Genomic DNA, 15,150 nt, shown 5'->3' with positions numbered 1-15,150 from the left:
TAAGATTTTATTTACTTGAGACACAGAGAGAGAGAGAGCATGAGCGGAGAGAGGGAGAAGCAGACTTCCCACTGAGCAGGGATCCTGAAGTGGGACTCCATCCCAGGACTCCGGGATCATGACCCACCCTGAAGGCAGATGCCCAACCAGCTGAGCCACCCGGGGGCCTGGATTCAAAAATATAAATGATAAGCTGCTCTTGGGTACAAATTATTCCCTTGTGAGCTTGCGGAGTGTGACCCACTTATCTCTAGGGCTGATCGCCAGTTAAATCCTGCCCAAGTGGCTGAAAGCCTGTTTGTTTTACGACAAACAGGAAAAGGGGCCCTCAATGAAGTTCGGGCCCAGGGCCGAGTCTGAAGCCGACACTCTACTATGTTTCTTCAGGGAATCCTGGAGCTGAGACTGTTTGAGATGCCTCTCTTTCCCACGTTTGGACCAGAATAGTATTGGAAGAGACACCCAGGCCTCCGGTTCTGACCACCACCGTTGGGGGCTTGGGGGTGGACTGGGGGGAGGGGTGGATGAGGGGCTGAAATGTCCCCATGTGATAAGCCAGGAATGTGTCTCTGAAAAAATAATCGTGATGTCTTCATTTTTCTGTTGCCCTTTGCAGCTGTTTCCAAACCCTTGCAGTATCAGTGATTTCAAGGAATCCTCACCTCCTTCTGGAGAGGTAGGTGGAGTAGGTTTTCTTATCACTGGGGTACAGCTGGGGAGACGGAGGGTCTGGGAGGCCATGTGACTCGGCCCAGTCACGGGGCTAATAAGCAGCTGAGCTGGAACTCGAGGCTGGGTCTCCTGATGCTGAGTCTGACGCCCAGGTGACCAGGAGCCTTGGCAGCCACCCGGCCCTCAGAAGAGGGTGTGGCCTTCCCCCAACAGGACAGCCCCGCTCCAGGTCTGGGTTGGCCCATTCCAGCTGTCTGGCCTTGGGCAGCCTAAGGATCTCTGTGCCTCTTTCCTCATCTGGAAAATGAGCAAAATCATAGTACCTGAGTCCCCATAAGGTATTTTGAGAGTAAATGAGATATTATGGAGAAAGCAAAACACCACATCTGGCCTAGTGCAGAGACATCCATAAATGTTGTGTCCCCTCCCCCCCAAAAAGTCTTTTCCTTAAGGCACACCCGAAAAAGTTATTTAAGAGTCCTGCCAAAGCCTCATTGTTTCCCCATAATGCTACCCCTTGCTACTGCTCTTTTTACTTTTCCTAGCCACACCTCTTGGGATCTTTCCGACAACCCCATAAGGTAACAGAACCCAAAAGTCTTTTTGCAATCTTATTTTTGAAAATAAATCATTTTTTAATCAAAGTGTATATATATATATATATATATATATATATATATATATATATTTAGAAGATTTTCTTTATTTGACACAGAGAGCACAAGTAGGCAGAGCAGCAAGCAGAGGGAGAGGGAGAAGCAGACTCCCCATGGAGCAGGGGGCCTGATGAGGACCTCTGTCCCAGGACCCTGAGATCATGACCTGAGTGGAAGGCAGACGCTTAACCGACTGAGCCACCCAGGCACCCCTTCTTCGCTCTTGTCTTACAGATGAGTGGAAACCAAGGCAAGAGAGGGGACCACCCTAAGGCAACACCTCTGTTGGCCACTGAGCTAGGACTCCGGGCCTCTTGTTCTTTCAACTCTTGGTGACTGGAAATCTTTCATTGTCCAGGTTTCCCTCTCTGCTTTTGGAAAGCACAGCTAAGGGACCTAACGGAATTCTTCGAATGTTCAGGATTACCTTTCAGAATGAAAACATTGGAGAGCAAAGTGGGTTTGCAGTCAACAGACCCTCCTTCCAGCCCATGCGGCCTCCCAGCACCTCCCTGGGCCTGGGGGTTGCAAAGGCAGCCCGGGGTGGGGGGCGACTTCCAGCTGACTCCCTGCAAGTGGGTGACGGCTGAAAAGGTCAGAAGGGCACTGCTCCGGCTTGATAGTTCAGTGTCAGCTCTGCTGCGGGATATCTGAGAACACTTTGAGCAAGTCAAGGTGCACCTCTGTTTCCTAATGTATAAGAAAAGAGATTATGTCTCAGCTGCCTTGCTGATAACCCAAAAGGGACTTGCTTAAGGACACCAGTGACATGTTATAGGCACTTAAAAAAAAAAAAAGAACACTTTTTTATTATGAAAAACTTCAAACCACATTTAATGTCAACCAAATGATATAATGAACCCCCACGGATGCTTAGTCTGTCATTAACTGTTCTGTCTCTTTTTTCATCTTTACCTCCAGCCCCTCCCACTTGGTTACTTTGTATAGTTCTTTTCCTGGGTGAAATTTACAAACACAGACATGCAGAAGGCTTAACTGTGTAACATCGAAAAATAGATTTGCCCATGTAAACTGTATCTCTATTCCAATATAGAATATTTGCCCCTTTCTGGAAAGTTCTCTCCTGTCCAGCATGGGCAAATAAATAACTGAACTTACGAAACAAACACGGATGTGAGTTTAGCACTCTGAGGGGTAGCACCTGCTGTCTTCGGGCTGGCTAGGTCAGAGTCGGATCTGCTGTCTTAAGCTCTTCTTCCCCTCCCTGCTTCTGTGCACTCTTGCCATCCTTTGTGTCCCTAGAAGTGATGGCCTTCTGCACAGCCTCTGTATCCAGTTATCCTATTACAAGGCCTTTACAACCCTAGCTGCAAATTCGTAGAAACAATGTTTTGGGGCACCTGGCTGACTTTGTCAGAGGAGCATGTGACTCTTGATCTCAGGATTGTGAGTTCCAGCCCCATGTTTATTTTAACTAAAAAGAAATACATAAACTTAAAAAAAAGAAGAAGAAGAAGAAGAAGAAGAAGAAGAAGAAGAAGAAGAAGAAGAAGAAGAAGCTTTCTTTTGTTTTTCTGAAATACTTATTCTCCAGGTTTTTTTCTTTTGTTCCGCTCTGTTTTTCTTTCCTATGACTGCTTGCTCATCACGTGGCTATCTCCCTTTGGAGCGTTCTCGCCTTTCCGTGTTCGGCCCATCCTCTCTGAGTTCACTGTCCTTTGTTTTGGACAGTTTATACCCTGGACACTAGACACTGAGCTGTAACCCTACGGTCCCCTGATCAAGGCCAGGCACTTGTTCAACAGTGAGGGAGGGAGGAAGTGAATGCAAAAGAGATGCTTTAGCTCAGGAACCCCAACCTGTCAGCTTTGCCATTTCTGGACCACATCTCTCTCTCTCAGCACTGAGCAAGAAGCTATTTATCTGCCCCTTTGGAAGCCCCAGGATGAGATAGGAAAGAGGCTGATTTACTGGCAAAATGTGACCCAGAGGACCATTCTCCCCCCACCCCTCATCATTAAAAAAAAAAAAAAAAACAGAAAAAACAGAGCGAGGCTGGGCTATCAGGGATACTTCCTGTTTTCCTCTCTTGAAAGCATCCTGGATAGATGAAACAGGGATCAAAGGGACCGTCTGCCTCTGGGGCTTCGGGACTGGTAGAATGGCTTTTAACCCTCTGCTGCCTCCTACACCTTCTATTTCCTGGGTAGATTTAACTTCTTGAGGGCAGGGGCCTTGCATTCATTCATTCATCAAATGTTACTGGACTCCACTCAACGCCAGGCTTTGTTTGAGGACCTGGGGATACAGGGATGAGTATGACACAGTCCCTGGCCTTATTCATCAGACAGCAAATGACCGCCAGTGCGGACACGATTAAGCAAGCCCTTTCTCTGGGTTCTGCCCTCACTACATGCTTTTTTCATGCATTCAATCCTCCAGACAAGCTTGCGGTTCTTTATTATGCCCATTTCACAGATAAGGAGAGCAAGTTTGGGTTTTTTTTTAAAGATTTTATTTATTTATTTGACAGAGATCACAAGCAGACAGAGAGGCAGGTGGGGTGGGGGTACGGCGAGAGGCTGCCTTCCTGCTGAGCAGAGAGCCCGATGTGGGGCTCGATCCCAGGACCTCGAGATCATGACCTGAGCCAAAGGCAGAGGCTTAACCCACTGAGCCACCAGGCGCCCAAGGAGAGCAAGTCTTTATTTATTTTTTTTTTAAGTTTTTATTTATTTATTTGACAGACAGAGATTACAATCAGGCAGAGAGGCAGGCAGAGAGAGAGGAGGAAGCAGCCTCCCTGCCGTGCAGAGAGCCCAATGCGGGGCTTGATCCCAGGATCCTGGGATCATGACCCGAGCTGAAGGCAGAGGCTTTAGTGAACTGAGCCACCCAGGTGCCCCAAGTCTTATGAAAGTTAAATAACCTGTCTCTGGGAGCTGCCAAGGCTGGGGTTAGAGTTCACTGGTCTGACAGCGGCAACCTGCCTTCTTAGCTGCCTCCGTGTTGGAAAGGCAGGAGTGACTCACTGCGGTAATTGTTACAAACTGTTGCTGGGCTTGGTCAGGCAGCTTCTGATGACCAGGTGTGTTTTGCATCCCGCTTAGGCACCGAACTGGACTAGAATGGAGGTGAGCTGCTTTGTAGCCCCTGAAGACTGGAAGCAAAGCCAAGAAACTAAGAGGTCCCTTTTGGCCCCGTCCGGGAGACAAAGAGCATTGCAGGTTCTTTCTGCCATTTCTGGAACAGATCTTTTTTTTTTTTTTCTTTTTTTGTGGGGGGAGGGACATTTTCGAGAAAAACTTGAGAAAAACTTGCTGTTGATAGGTAATAAGAGCAACCAAGGGGCGTCTGGGTGGCTCAGTGGGTTAAGCCTCTGCCTTATGCTCAGGTCATGATCTCGGGGTCCTGGGATCGAGCCCCGCATCGGGCTCTCTCTCTCTGCTTCTCCCCTCTCTCTGCTTGCCTCTCTGCCTATTTGTGATCTCTCTCTGTCAAACAAATAAATAAAATCTTAAAAAAAGAAAAAAGAGCAACCAAGTGAACATATATATATGGAGGGATTATTCCAAGCCTTAGCTTCTGTCCTCACTTGCCTCCTTGGGCAGAAGTTTGTTTTGTTCCCCCATTTCTGGGGAGGAGCTGAGGCTCAGACTGGTTAGTTAGCGCACCCCAAATCACACAGCTAGACAGCACCGGGGTTTGATCCTAGGTTTGACTAACTCCTAAACCTAACACTTTAATCATACTTGTCTCCCCGATGCTGAAACTTGGCAGAGGGAGGAAGGAAATCCCTTCCTGCCAAGCTTCCTGACAAACTGTTAAGTGGCAGGTGAGGATACCAAGTAACCTTGAGATCTGTCGGTGAGGGACATTGGCACACAAGGATCTTCAGGTGCTTCCGATCTGCAATTCTATCCCTTTAAGACCCAGAGCTCCCATGCCAAGGCCGGTCCATGATCCTCGGAGATTTCAAGGGTGGGGAAACTGGATTGAACGCGCTGACATACAACAAGGGAAAAAAAAAGACCTCAGCATTTTTGCCTCGCCTCGGTGGCTCCTGCCTTTCCCCCCACCCTCCCTCTCTCATTTATTTATTACTCTCCTACTCCCTGGCCAGGCTGCTGTGTCAACACTGATAAAAGCAAATCTCCCCACAAACAGGTGCAGCCAGAGCTGCCCCTTGGACAGCTGCCAGGGAATGTGATCGCTCAGCTGAGGTGACCTGCCCCTGCCCAACCCCCTTCTAGGGTTCCAGCCCAGGGCATGTGTCCTTGGGCAGTTACTGTCTGTGTGCTCAGAGCCTGGTATCTCTGTTGGCATCACAGACTCAAGATAGCAGATGTGGTTGGGGTTGGGGTGGGTCTGTGCAGGATGGGGGGGGGGGTCCTCCTGGACTATCTTGTTTATTTTCCCTTTCAGTTTCTTCTGAAATGCAGACACTACTGTGCCACCAAATTCCTCCTGCAAGTATCTGAAATTATTTCCCAGGAATATCACTGCCTGATTTTTCTAGGTAACAAATGTTTTTTCCAGGCCTACCCATTTCCTAATTCACACATACGCTTGCAATGTAATGATCCAAATGACATGATCTGAGTATCCCCTGGGGCTTCCTTTGCCGGGTTGGGGGGGAGGTCACTTAAATATGTGGTGAGCCAACCCTGTTATCCAGAAGGCATTTCGACGCTACCAAGCCATGTGACTTTGACTCTTTGTAAAAGATGATATTTCATCCCCCTCACCCCCGTTTCTGTGTTTAGTCCCCAAGCATCATTTCCCCACTTCCCTAGGGCACCAGCCTTTCCGGAAATGCCCTAGCTCTGCAGGCAGCCTCTACCTCCCCGAGAGGTAAGAGGGGGCGCTGAGGCAGGGAGGGCACCTGCACCGGGTGGGCCTGCTGGCTGAGGCCGGGCCGGGTGGAGGGCAGGGGCTGCGGCTGACCGGAGCCGCCCAGCCGCTTGGCCCCCTCCATGGAGCAGCACCCAGCTCAGGCTCCGGCCCAGGGAGGAGAGGAGGTTGCTATGCAAATGCGCGGCGGCCAGCGGCCCCCTTTACCCAGGGGCCCTCTGGTTGCCAAAACAGACCATTCCCCAGAACAGTCGCCTAGAAACGGGCGCTGTCATAGCAGCCTCTGCGTGGCAGCGAGCCAGCAGCGCTGCCAGGAGGAGCTGGGTCAGGGTGTTCAGACCTCCTCAGCACCCCCTGCCAGCCCGTCTCCACCTCAGGGAGGGGAGTGGTGGCTTGGGCCCCTCCTTGGAGCAGGGGAGGGCACTAATTGGATTGAACACTCCAGAAACACATCAGCAGCTCCTCCCTGGGGGAAAGGAGTGTGAGGGGGAAGCTTCACACGGGCTTTGTGATGGGTCTCAGCCTCGTCCTCCGCCTCGCCCTGACTTGGTCCCCACCAGCCTCTGCCCACCCAGCACCTTCCTGGGTCACCACAGCCAGGTCTGGGATGGAGGGCAGGGGGCAGAGGACAACCAGATAACCACCGAAACATTCAGCCATGAGGAGGAGGGGTTCACGATGTTATAGCAATTCATAGAAGTTACAGGGTCTGACCTGCTTGGAGGGGTTAGGGGAGAATGCTTATCAGCGGTGGCTCCCGGACCCCTTCATCCCCCAGCCTCTCCTCCCCTCCTCTCTCCTCTCCCTCACCTCCTCTCACCCAGCCTGTGAGGCTTGGCCATCCCCACGCCCTGAGAGCTAGGAGCTCGCGACTTTTTCCTACCTTATTTGGCAGCAAGAGAGCTTGTCATTTAAGCATGTGTATCTAGCCTCTTAACAATTAAACAACAGCATAAACTTCTAAAAGCCAGGACCCATATAATTCTGTGACAGCACACCTTGACCGTGAAGAACGAGCCTGATTTTAATAGAGCCGCTTGAATGTGGTGCCTTGAATGTGATCTTTATCACCTTGGGGAGACCTCAGATGTTGCCTTTGCAGCAACTGTTCTAGATTGGCCTTCAGAGACCACTTAAAACCTCACAAACTCTGGGATTGGGGAGAGAAGGAGATTCAGTGACAGCCTGAGTGACATTAGGCCAACAGGTGGACTACCAAGAAGTAAGTGACTCCCCAGGACATCATTCCCTGTGGTCCAGATGTTACAGGCCAGGGGCAGAGCAAGAGTCTGACGGGGGTGGGAGGACAGCCTCGTACCTGCATGCTGGGCAAGGGAGTCTCCTTCCTTCAGAATCCACAGGAGGCCTTGGGAGCCCAGTGGACTCTATTAACACGAGGTCTTCCTCCAATCTTGTTTAGTAAAGCAACGTGTACATATGTGATCTCTCCCTTCTCTTTCTCCTTTCCTTCCTCATGTATCAAGTGCCTACCTTGGGCCAGGCCCTGGAGATTCAGAGACTGATGAAACTGATGCCATCCTGTAGTTGTGAGGAGAAAAACAATGCCTAGTGTAAGGGACATTTGCCATACATTATGGTTACCGGTACCTTTTTTTTTTCTTTTTTAAGATTTAATTTATTTAATTGACAGAGTTCACAAGTAGGTAGAGAGGCAGGCAAAGAGAGAGGGGGAAGCACGCTTCCCGCTGAGCAGAGACCCCGAAGTGGAGCTCGATCCCTGTGATCATGACCTGAGCCTAAGGCAGAGGCTTTAACCCTCTGAGCCACCCAGGGTGCCCCCACCGGTAACTTTTGATTAACTTTCTGGTGCCTGTGGGTTTTCCCTGGATCATCAGTTTCACACCTCTGACGGGTAAAGGCCAAAAATTCCTTTCCCAGACCCCTTTGCAGCTCAGGTGTCTGCACATGACCCAGGCTCCACCAATCTGATGCAACCACATGGGTTTTGCTTTGGAAGACAGTAAGAGATAGCAGGCATCCCAGGGAAGGGGGCTGGAGGAGGCGTCTGGCCTTCAGAGCAACGGGAGGGACGTTCTGAGGTCCAATTTCTACCATCGTTGAAGAGGGGAAGTTGAAGCAAGTTGCAGAATTCATGCTGATAGCTGCCATGGTGGCTTGACTAGCAAAGTACCATGGGGTGGTTTGGGCATCATCTCTGACTTCTGAGCCTGAATATTTTCCTTTCTGGATTCTTCTTGAGCCACTGAATGTTTTATTTTATTTTAAGATTTTATGTATTTATTTGACAGAGAGAGATATCACAAGTAGGCAGAGAGGCAGGCAGAGGGGGTGGGGGAAGCAGGCTCCCTGCTGAACAGAAAGCCTGATGCAGGGTTTGATCCTAGGACCCCGAGATCATGACCTGAGCCAAAGGCAGAGGCTTAACCCACTGATCTACCCAGGTGCCTCTGAACGTTTTGTTTTATTTAAAGTTTTTTTTTTCTATTTATCTGAGAGAGAGAGAGAGAGAGAGAGAGCACGTGAGTGGAGGAAGGGCCAAGAGGAGAGAGAGAATCTGGAGCAGATTCCTGAGTGTAGAGCCCAATGAAGGTGTTGATACTGGGACTTTGAGATCATGACCTGAGCCAAAATCTGGAGTTGGTCCTTCAACCAACTGAGCCACTCAGACGACACTTGAATGTTTTTTAATCAATTCCTTTTCTGTTAGAGTAGATCCTGTTGTTTGCAGCTGAGAACTCTGATGCGCATGGGCGGATGGAAGAATAGGTAGCTTGAAGGGTAGGCGGGTACATAAAGGGGGAGAATGAATGGACAGGCACCAAAACTTGGAGTGAATTTTTGGCAGAGGGGGATGGGACTAATAGGTTATTTTCTCCTCTTTGGTTCTCTGTATTCCTTTTCTTTCTCCTCCTTTCTTCTCCGAAAGCATATTACTTGCATAATAATAGTTAGCAGAGGGGCGCCTGGGTGGCTCAGTCGGTTAAAGCACCTGACTCTGATCTCAGTCATAAGATTGAGCCCCAGTGGAGCTCCGCACTCAGGAGGGGGTTTGGTTAGGATTCTCTTTCTCTCCCCTTCTGTGTCCCCTGCTCCCCGCTCGTGCTCTGTCTCTCAAATAAATCAAGTTACCAGAAATCAACATCTAGGAGAGCTCACAGCACAGGGAAGATAGAAGGCCAACTCTGAACACTTGGGGCTCCAAGCCAGTAAGAGTTCCACGGGACCCTGATTCTGGAGTTTGATCCCAGCCACCATCCCACTAAGCTTGCCCTGACCACCCCCCCAGAGCCTTCTCTTTCTCTCGTCCTGTGAACCCTACACCCAAGGCTGTGCCCCCCAATCTGAGGCGTGCACTGGCTCCTCCGGCTTTGTGACATTTTCCTATTGTTACCCAACAACCCTATTTCACCTTGAGCAAGGATGACACACACTTGTGACTCATCCCATATTGTTCTGCCTTCTCCCGGCTATTGACTGCCAGCGGTTCTGACCGTCCCTCAGCGGGCAAGTACCACAGCCTTGCTCTACAGCTATTTTTCACATGTCCTGTCCCATTGCCCAGCATAGATCGTCAGTTCCACAAAGGCTGGAATTGCAATTTATATGAGTTTTGTAAACTCCATTCCCCATGGCTTTGTGGGAAGGGTCTGAAGATATGCTTATAGAAGATGAAGATCATATGGTTTCTTTTCACCTTGATGACTTTTTGTAGTAAACTTAAAAAAAATTTTTTTTTTTTTAAATTTAGGGACACCCGGGTAGCTCACTGGGTTAAATGTCTGCCTTCGGCTCAGGTCATAATCCCTGGGTGCTGGGATCAAGCCCTGCATCAGGCTCCCTGCTCAGTGGGGTACCTGCTTCTCCCTCTACCATTCCCCCTGCCTGTACTCTCTCTCTCTCAAATAAATAAATAAAATAAAAAAGATTTATTTGAGTGAGAGAGTGCGCGCGCGAGTGCGCATGAGTGAGGTGGAGGGGTAAAGGGAGGAGGGAACAAGGTCCCCACTGAGCAGGAACCCTGATGTGTGGCTCAATCCCAGGACCCAGAGATCATGACCTGAGCCAAAGGCATCTACTTAACTATCTGAGCCACCTGGGCATCCCAGTTTTCCACAGTAAGCTTATTTTTAAGTAAACTCTGTATCCAACCTGGGGTTTGAACTCATGACCCCGAGATCAAGAGTTGCATGCTCTATAGACTGGGCCAGCCAGGTGCCCCATTCCATAGTAAAAAAAAAAAAAAAAAAAAAAAAAAAAAATTTAAAGATTTTGTTTGTTTGACAGAGACACAGCAAAGAGAGGGAACACGAGCAGGAGTGGGAGAGGGAGAAACAGGCTTCCAGCTGAGTAGGGAGCCCGATGTGGGTCTTGATCCCAGGACCCTGGGATCATGACTCTAGCCAAAGGCAGACACTTAACGACTGAGCCCCCAGGCGCCCCTCGGTAGTAAAATTATAAGCTTTTGCAGGTAGGAGGACCCTTTCCCTCTCCCTTCCTTCCTCCCTTTCGTCCCCCTCCCTCCTTCCCTCCCTCCCTTCCTTCCTCACTTAATAAATGTCCATGATGTGCCAGGTGTTTACAGTTTAATATCAAGAAACACATACAAATAGACAAATAAGTAAAAAAAAAAAAAAAAGTGGCAGAAGAGCTTGGAGATCCAACTGTGCAGGGGAGAGGGGTATGATCGGTGTGGAGTGGGAAAGGCTTTTTCACAGGAATAATATCAAACGTTTATTCTAGGACAGCTCTGTTCTCAGTATTTAACATATGCTCTTGGGCTTAATTTTCAAAATAGCAACATGGCAAGTACTATTGTCACTTCCATTTTACAGGTGAGGAAGCTAAAGCCCTGAGACCTTTACAGAGCTGGGACATGCACTGGGGCTTCTGAGTTCTAACATCGATGAGCTTCACTGCTGTACCCTACTGCCTGCAGCAGATTCTGGAACTGTGAGTGAACGATCACCAAGCTTAGAGGCCTACATAGTCCAGGGTATGGCACCCAGTCACTCAATGACAAGTGAGAACCCATTACCACAGCCTTGGATGTTAGTTCTCTTTGTTTCTTGAAAGTTAATTTCATTGCAGTTTCAAACCTCTTACGTTATCTCCCCTCTAGACCACTCTCTCCCCTTCTGGTCTGCTTCCTACCCAACTGCTCTCTCTAATGGCTCTTGAACATCTAGAGTCAACCTTTTCCTCCAAAAGAAATACACACACATCCATATACCCTGCGAGCCTCCCCACTGCTCTGTGGCCCTCCCCAAGCCCCTTTGCTCCCCACGATCCCCCCCATGCTATTTTCCCTCAATGCCATTGAATATCACCTGCCACCCCCACCCCCCACCACAACACTGTGCTCTGACTGAGAGGACTTGGGAGCTGCGTCCTCCTCTGAACCGCTCCAGCACTGGGGTCTCAGCCAGCTGCTGCCTGCCCAGGGGCTGCAGGGTTATTGCAAGAAGTCTCGGTGTCTATTTGTATTCCAAATATCGTCTGCCGACTGGATAAGTAATGTCTGGGTATGACTGTGCTATTGCTTTTCAGCTGTGCTGAATCCCTGGTCGTTTTTCCACTGTGAATTTCCCCGGTTGACTAAAACCCTAAATAACAGCTCCTTTCATTTGCAGGACTGCAACAATTTCCAAGCTGTGGGGAGGGAGTCCTCCCGCCGGAGCAGGTTGGAAGCCACTGAGCCCAGGCTATGGAGGCAGCATGTTGTCCCTGCTCCGCAGAGACCTAGTCATGAGACCTGAGGTCAGGTTCCAGCTCCAACCCAGGCTGGTTGGATGATCTTGGGGGCAGCCCCGTGTGACCTGGAGAGCTTGGGTTTCCTCATCCCAGAGCAGAGATTGTGAACATGATTTGGCAGGATTGTCAAGATGATTAAATGAGATAGATCAAGGGCTTTGAAAGCTGTGGAGTGTGGCACAGATGGAGGGATTGTTGTGGTCATCTAAGACACTGACACAGATGGTCAGCTTCTCCAGGGCAGGGACAGTCCCCTCCCTCAGTGACACTTCTTGCGTTCAATGCAGGTGGGTGAGATGACCTCGTAAAAACACCTCTAAGCGACGCGCACAGCACACAGGCATTTAATAAATGGTAATGGGTATTTATGCATGTGCCTCTGGTTCGAATCTTCTGTCTGCCCCTGGCTGGGTTAAAGAGTATGACAGTGGGCGAGGTTAGCGCTGACAGACTCTCGAGTCCTTGTCTACCACATGGCTGAGGTGACAGCGGCTGCTTGGTGAGGCGGCCGTGAGGCTGAAGGAGCTGTCTGTGTACCAGAGCTGGGCACAAACTGCAACTCCATGGGCAGCAGCTCTTGTTTCACTATGATTTTTTTTTTAACTTATTTAGGAGAGAGCACACACGCAAGCGGGGCGAGCAGCAGAGGGAAAAGGAGAAGCAGACTCCCCGCTGAGCAGGGAGCCCCATGCAGGGCTTGATCCCAGGACTCTGGGATCATAACCTGAGCCAAAGGCAGTCAACCGACTGAGCCACCCAGGCACCCCATGTTTTACTATTATTTATTGAGCAGTGCTTAAGGGGGTGGTGTGAGGAGGTCACCAGACTGGGAAGGAAAAAAATCTAGCTCCTGGTCTGAGTCAGCGAGGCCTTCAAAGGCAGCGAGCCGTTCAGACCCAGCCTCTCAGAGTCAGCCCAGATGAGGTAGCCTGTGTGCCATTCCCCTACCCCCTACACCCTTGGCTAGGGGCTAGCTCCCCAGAGCAGACCTTGGTAGGTACAGGTGCGCACATAGAACATGTGGCTGAATATGAGAGTGGTCCAGCATGCATACGTTCCTGCTTTCATTCTTTCCCATCAGAGCAAAAAGGTCTGTCTTGCCCTACACCAACCCACCTACCTTCTTTTAAGTTTCAATTTTATTAACTTTTTGGCCAGGTCCTATTTCCAGAGGGCACGAAATTTTAAAAGGTGTGAAGAGCATGCAACTCTTGATCTCAGCGAGTGTAGAGATTACTTCAAAATTAAAAAATAAAAAATAAAGAAGCAGGGGCAAAGGGGCATACAGTGAGAAACCTCCTCACCCCATCCCATCCATCCAGATATCTTCCCCAGAAACACAAACTCAGCCTATCGGCCAAGTGGAAAGTGATATCTGGCTAAATAAATCTAACTATTTATTTATTTTTATTTTCATTTAGTTATTTATTTTTAAATATTTTATTTATTTATTTGACAGAGAGACAAGGCGAAAGAGGGAACACAAGCAGAGGAGCAGCAGATGGAGAGAGAAAAGCAGGCTTCCTGCTGAGCAGGGAGCCCGATGTGGGGCTCAATCCCAGGACCCTGGGATCATGACCTGAGCTGAAGGCAGACGCTTAATGACTGAGCCACCCAGGAGCCCCTCAATCTAACTATTTAAAGAAAATTTTATGTTTAAAGATTTAAAAGAAAAGATTGATTGATTTGAGAGAGAGAGAGATTGTGGAGGGGCAGAAGGAGAGGGAGAAAGAGAGAAGCAGACTCCTCCCTAAGCTCTGAAACTGACATGGGTCTGGATCCCAGGATCCATGAGATCATGACCTGAGCCTGAAATCAAGACTCGGACACTTAACTAATGAGCCACCCAGGTGCTCCTGTTTAAAACTCTTTTTTAGGGACGCCTGGGTGGCTCACTCAGTTAAGCATCTGCCTTTGGCTCAGGTCATGATCCCAGGATCCTGGGGCTCCCAGCTCAGTGAATAGTCTGCTTCTCCACCTTCCACTCCCCAACTTGTGTTCCCTCTCTCACTGTCTCTCTCTCTCTGTCAAATAAATAAATAAAATCTTTTAAAAATATAAATAAATATATAACATAAATTAAAAAAATTTTTATAACTGGGAGTTTGTACTTCTTAATCCTCTTCACCTTTTTGCCCATCCCCCACCCTCCCCTTGGGCAACCACCAGTTTGTCCTATTATTTTTATATGAAAACAAACCAAAATATATTTTAGTGTAGAATGTTGCCTCTGAATGAACTCTAAGATAAAACCAGAGACTTCAAAGAAATTTTATGTTCAAGGGTGGGGTGGGGTAGGGAGACTGGCTTCTGACTCGGTCTCCTACCTTCTCATGGGGGAAACCTTGGTGTGGCTCTGAGTTCATCTCTCTCTTTTTTTTTTTTTTTAAAGACTTTGTTTATTTATTTGACAGACAGGGATCACAAGTAGGCAGAGAGGCAGGCAAAGAGAGAGGGAGGAAGCAGGCTCCCTGCTGAGCAGAGAGCCCCATGTGGGGCTCGATCCCAGGACCCTGAGATCAGGACCTGAGCCAAAGGCAGAGGCTTTAACCCACTGAGCCACCCAGGCGCCCCTTGAGTTCATCTCTTAAGTGCAAGCTTGATGATGCCCCTGCTCCTCTCAATGACTTTGGGGGTCCCCTGTTGCCCCAGTCACCCCTGTACAATCCTTACCTCCCACCTCTTCCCTGCCATTACTGGGTCACCCCCCTTGTTGCTTGTCCTTCGGGACATCACCTCTGCTCTGGGATGAGGTTTTCCTCACTTGCAAAAAGAGGGATTGGACCAGACCCATTCCAGGTGAAACATTCCAGGACTAATCAACTAATTCACACTGAGGTGTAGATGACTGACAACAGCTTAGTGTATTACCTCTCCTGTGGGTGGGAGTATTTTAAGAGAGGCCATTTCTCATCCCCAAAGAATGAATGCGCATGGTGCAATTTTAAGCATGGTCCCAGGCAGTGGGGGGTGGGGGGGTGGGGATGGTGTGGGGGAGAAGGGGGTGCCTTTCCTGGCATTTCTCCAGGGGTCCCTGGGAGGGGGGTGGGTGCTGCTTCAGCCCGGGTTGATGTCAGCCCTGAGGGAATGTTCCTGTTGATTTCCCTCCAGAACTCACAGCACACTGATTTCTCTCTGGCAGTGGGCAAGAGCAGGGTTTTGTCATACAAAAAAATGCCTCATCAGGGAAAGCCATGTGTGTGGCCTAGGAAACTACCCTGTCGCCCAGGGGGATGGGGTGTGGTGGGGCGCTCAGCAGGTCGACTTCCATGTT

At 49.3% G+C, this 15,150-nt stretch overlaps 2 long non-coding RNA genes across 3 annotated transcripts; both read left to right on the top strand.

Moving 5' to 3' along the window:
• Positions 1 to 2,577, top strand: LOC131833901 (uncharacterized). The gene is made up of 3 exons (XR_009354681.1): positions 1 to 473; positions 617 to 676; positions 1,563 to 2,577. It is a non-coding gene; the product is annotated as an uncharacterized LOC131833901 (long non-coding RNA).
• A 1,482-nt stretch (positions 2,578 to 4,059) lies between these two features.
• LOC131833900 (uncharacterized) lies at positions 4,060 to 12,308 on the top strand. Of its 2 annotated transcripts, none has more exons than XR_009354680.1 (4): positions 4,060 to 4,516; positions 5,715 to 5,808; positions 10,958 to 11,075; positions 11,756 to 12,308. It is a non-coding gene; the product is annotated as an uncharacterized LOC131833900 (long non-coding RNA). The 2 variants fall into 2 exon arrangements; XR_009354679.1 differs by having other exon boundaries at positions 4,062 to 4,423; positions 11,756 to 12,305.
• The last annotated feature ends 2,842 nt before the right edge of the window (positions 12,309 to 15,150 follow it).

The sequence above is a fragment of the Mustela lutreola genome, chromosome 6 (genome assembly GCF_030435805.1).
Source record: "Mustela lutreola isolate mMusLut2 chromosome 6, mMusLut2.pri, whole genome shotgun sequence".
Classification (NCBI taxonomy): domain Eukaryota; kingdom Metazoa; phylum Chordata; class Mammalia; order Carnivora; family Mustelidae; genus Mustela; species Mustela lutreola.
This window is presented reverse-complemented; position numbering and strand designations above follow the sequence as displayed.